This window comes from Octodon degus, unplaced genomic scaffold (genome assembly GCF_000260255.1).
Source record: "Octodon degus isolate 3935 unplaced genomic scaffold, OctDeg1.0 scaffold00326, whole genome shotgun sequence".
NCBI classification, from domain to species: Eukaryota; Metazoa; Chordata; class Mammalia; order Rodentia; family Octodontidae; genus Octodon; species Octodon degus.
In genome coordinates this window covers 518,701-523,761 of record NW_004524902.1, presented here as the reverse complement: position 1 = coordinate 523,761, position 5,061 = coordinate 518,701, and the positions used below count along the sequence as shown (strand labels likewise).

At 41.1% G+C, this 5,061-nt stretch overlaps 1 pseudogene; it reads right to left on the bottom strand.

The window, feature by feature from the left end:
• Nucleotides 1-2,145: 2,145 nt before the first annotated feature.
• On the bottom strand, nucleotides 2,146-4,206 carry LOC101583654 (annotated as a pseudogene).
• Nucleotides 4,207-5,061: the final 855 nt, after the last annotated feature.

Here is a 5,061-nt window from a genome sequence, read left to right as displayed (position 1 = left end):
TTCCTTATGTGCTTCATGGGTATATTATTGTAATTTGAAAAGAGATTCTGAAAATAGAGCCAATAAAACTGTTTCTGCTTGCCTGCCCACAAGATTTTAAATTGAACTTGTTCAACATGCAGTGAGGCCTGCCTTCTTTCTGCAACAACATAAGAGGATTGTGCAGTGAGAGGAAAGGTCCAGCCAGGTTCTAGGAAGGAAGCACGTTCAGCACACCTGTGATTGCTGCACGGTCAGCCCCGTGCCTATGATCAGCTCATGCCAAGGGGAAAGTACAGACAACTGACAAGTGAGACTAAGTTGAATCACAATGTGGTCTAACTGCCTAGAGGAAAAATATCTTTAAAAACATAATTTGATTCATACATTTTATAGTCTCTAAGTATGAAAGAACCAGTGTTCAAATATCAATGTTTCTCAGTCATCTAGATATAAATCTACAATTTTCCTTCAATTTAGAACAAGTATTTTGAAAAATTTTTTCCTTGTCTCTTGTATTCATTTATTAACTTAAAAAAAAACCATTTACTTGAGAGACAGTATGGCAGTGATTTGTATGACATGACAAGCAGTACATATTTAGAAGACCAGAATGACAGGCATTCCAAGCATGACCCTAGTATTACACATTGCCATCTTCAGTGCAGTCGCTTAGTTCACAGGTATCAGTATATATAGTTAGTCAGGGTGAGAATCCTGCCAATTAACTGCTAGTTTCAAAAACTTGCTGAAGATTGTCAGGATCATTGCCTTAGCCATCTTGTGCACATAAATGTATGGCTTTGCCCCTGTCATGTTTCCTACAATAACCCACCACTATTATGGACTACTGGACTATATTGAAATATTTTGTGAATTCATACACCTACAATATTTAAATGACAATGGAATACCCATCTCTGACAAAATTAAACAAAAAAGGGGATATAAATGAATGACCATTTTTTATCTGTATATTCAAAATAGGATAGATATATAGCTACTTTCTTTTTTTCATAATTTTATTGATAAACAGCAATGAGACAGTTTCAAATCAAATCACTAGGACAGTTTTAATAACTAGCACACAGCATATATTCTTCTTAGTGGTTAATTGCTGTACAAGATGCGGACTTGATATCCTATTTACAAACACCAGCTACTTTCTCTTAATTCAATGAATAGAAAGATTTGTACTAATAATGTTTGTGGACAGGATATCATGTCTGCATCTTGTACTATGAACAACCACTAAGAAGACAACAATATACAATGTATTAATTATTAAACTGTGCTAGTAATTGGTTTTGAAACTGTCTCATTGCTATTTGTTTTACAATAAAATTGTTTAAAAAATAAAATAAAATCGTTAAAGCAAGTCTTTTTCAATATAAAAATTGATTTATTTTTTAAGATCACCACAGTGACCTTATCTAAGCCTTTTATTATCTAATACCTTTTATTTACACTAAAGCCAACATAACAGTTAATTGGAAAACTTAGAATATTTTTATACTGGCACAATTTTTATTTTAACTTGTAAAAGAATTTTCAGTTGCTAAATCACCTAACTAAAAGAAATGCTCAGCATCCAATCCAGAATAACGTAAAATACAATCCCTGTATTCTCATTGTATTATGTACTTCAAAGCCACAAGGATGACATCCATGTGATAATTTAAAGCATACTCTACAGTTTAGATTTTGTAATCCTACATATAGATTATCACAGGCCACTTTATTATGAACAATATTCATCAAAGGGCCAGTTTTCTCATAAAGAAGTTAAACTTGGGAGTTGGGAGGTAGCCCGCTCACAGCAGCGAAAGTATGAGTCAAGAGACAATCTTTTTTTTTTCCTTTTAAATTAAACAAGGAACAAGAAAAGACTGGTTGACCGGTGCATGGCCCGTTAGAGTGCAGAGCTGGTCAGGATCGAGGCTGGCATCTGTGGACAATACCGTTCACAGCAGCTGCAGTGAACATTATGTCATCTGCACTAGAGCTTTCACCTCCCATATTCACAAACACTTCCTGCTCAAAGGACAGTCTACAAACGACAGTACACATTCCCTTTCCTTGAGTCCTCAAATATAAATCTAAAAGGACAAGGGGATTTAATTCAGTCTGAAGGTAGGAAGTCCTTGCAGCAATGATCCAAGAAATTCACAAAAATGAAAGTAGCAGCTGATGTCTCTTCAGTTTCTTGGCCTTTCAATGTTTCATTTCTTCTTGTCCCATTTTCTCTAAGTCCTCTTCCATACCTAAATTTAAACTCTTTGCTTCTTCTTTCTGCTGTTCCTTCCAAGTACTCTCCATGTAATATAAGGCATAATCACTTCCATCTTTGTACTTTTTTCAGTCATAGCCAAAAATTTCTCCAATGTGCTTCAATATTTCTTCCTGAGACTCTCCTTCATCTTCAATAAAATCATCCATTTCCGAGTCATATTCATCCTCCTCCTCCTCCTTCTCTTCATAATCTTGCTGCCTTTTGTAGCCGGTCAAGAAGGGAAGCGTTTGAGGACCTTGGGCAAATCTGTAGCCTGACAGGGGAGGATTCATTCCATTCATTTGTCCACTTGCTGGGCTGGCTGATAATATTCTTGGAAGAAATTGTTTCTGAGACAGCAGTGCACTTGGGCCTTACAGGGGGACCTGAGTTGCTAACTGCTCCTCCCAGGCCTAAGCTGCTCACTGGTCTCCCAAGGCCTGAACTAGTAACAGTCCTTGCCACAGGAACTGAGCTACTAAGGGATTATCCAGGACCACCCACTGGCCATCCAGGGGGCCCTGAGCCACTAAAGTGAATTGTCAATCATGTGAAATTCCTACAGGTTGCCCAGGGCCTCCAGAGCTGCCCAGAGGTCTCCAGAAACTGCCCAAGCCACTGATGGGTGGTCCAGGGCCACTTGCACAATTTGCAGGTCACCCAGCACCACTTGTACCACTGACTGTCTGCCCAGAGGGATTTGAGTCACTGGCCAGCTTCTTAGGCCCACTAATGGATGGCTCAGGAAAAGAGCGGGAGCTGCCATCCTGGTGCCTGGGCACAGGGCCAGAACTAAGTAGGGGTTGAGCAGTCCCTGCACCAGTTCATTCAGGGGCTGAACTGGAGGTTCTGCCTGGCTGCCCGACCCCTGGGCCCTTAGCCTTACTCGGGAGTAAGTGTGGGTCCAGGTTTGGATGGCTAGGTTGAGAAGGAGGAAATTTTTTGGCTTTGTGTTCAGTAACAGATTTCTGAGTCCCACTAGCGGAAGTCTTTGGGACACTTGGTGAACAAGTGCTGTAGTGGGTGTTCTAAGCCCCATTGAAAACAGGTGTGTCATGCCCCTCAGAAGGGAGGGCTGGGAACTGCTGCCAGATCCTGCCTTGGTCCTCTCTCCTGGGATGGATTTGGATGCAGACAAAGCTAAATGTTTCTCACTGGCTGTACTGGGTCTGATTTCCTCTCAGGATGAGGAATGGGCATTCCTTTGGAAGGACACCTGTGCTCAGGAACTTCGTTAAGTGTTGAGCCCACACTTTCTTTCTGAGAGGGCGCCTTTTTCGATACAGATGAACATAGTTTTGCCTGTCTCCTGTTTCCATATCCTATGATTTCATTCTAGGAATTCTTGCTACCTAAATTATTGAGCAGTCAGAGGTCACTCCTCTGTTTTCTTCAGCACCTTGATCTCACTGGTTCAACCTGCTTTTTCTCAGCCAGCCTCAGTAAGTCAGTGAAGTTCATGAGAGGCAAGGCACTTCTAAGGGAGGTCTTTGGCTTGCTTTCTGCTCAGGGAGTCTCTTGCTCTTCATTGTATCCAGTTCCAACTTGGCCTGACTGTATTCCAAGAAGTCCTCCTCCTCTCCCATCTCTTGCTCCTGCTCTGTTCCCTGGCTGGAATAGCCTTTCATTGCCAGCCTCCTCTTAGACTTCTCAACAGTAATCTCATTGTAACCATGGAAATTATCCTTTGTCCTTTTGGCCACAGCCTTTTGTTTCTTGTCATATTTGAGCTCAATTCATTTTTTCACTAGTTATTCTTTTCTCACTTTTTCTTCTAATTTTTTTCCCCTCAGTTCCTCTTCTTTTCTTCTAAGAAAAGTTTGCACAGCTACTGATTGGACACCTTTAACTTTTGGATCTTTCTCAGGAGGTCCCACTGCCAATCTGTACCTTTTTGGCATATTGTTGACACCTTGTCTTTTGGAAGCTATCCAGAGAATTTCCCTGAAGTCCATGTTCAGTTGGAGGGGGAGAGACCAGGCCAAGCACTTGGAAGGGTGTGCAGTGCTCCCCGCTGAGACACCCAGCAACACAGAGTAAACTGCTTGGGCAGCGCGCTGCAACCCCTCTTGATACAACCACCTCCATCATCCTTCAATGCCATCTAGAGCAAGTCTTAAGACTTGTTAAAAATCTTTGACCCATCCCCAACTTGGGAAATAGAAGGAAAAAGAATGTCTGGTTGCTAAGCTTAACTGGCAAGTTAATTGACTCTGGGTTCAGTCCGAATTGTTAAGGCTCACTCCTGAATGTGTTCCAGTAGGTTATGGAAGAGTAGCTTTGGGAGGAACAGTGTCCTTTCCTTTCTGACATGGTTGTGGGGTCTGTATCTGTCTGCATTTTATGTCACTCTCCTTCCGTGCTGGTTCCTGGCCACCATCATATCTTTTCTAATTGGACCCAGCTGAAGAGGAACTAAACTTCCCAAGCCCATGAATAAAATTAAATATTCTTCCCTTAAATTTTGAGTTTCAAGTATTTTGTGCCAGCAGTTGGAAAGATGACCAATGTAGTAAAGTTACACCTGAGAAAGGAGGTCTTGCTGTTACTATTCTGGACTACATGACTTAGTAATCTTCAATTCTGCTTTGTGGGAGGAGTTTGGAAGAAGTAGGAGATATAGGTTAAGAAACACTAGAAGTCTGTTAGCAGAGCTTAAAGAGTGAATCTGGTCAATGCTGAGAACACCAGAATGTTGATATAAACTTAAATAGTAAAGGCCAGGATCATAAGGTTTTAATTGAACATGAGGATAATACTCTGAGTTCAACTAGAGGCCATGCATGTTATACTTTGTGTGTGTGTGTGTG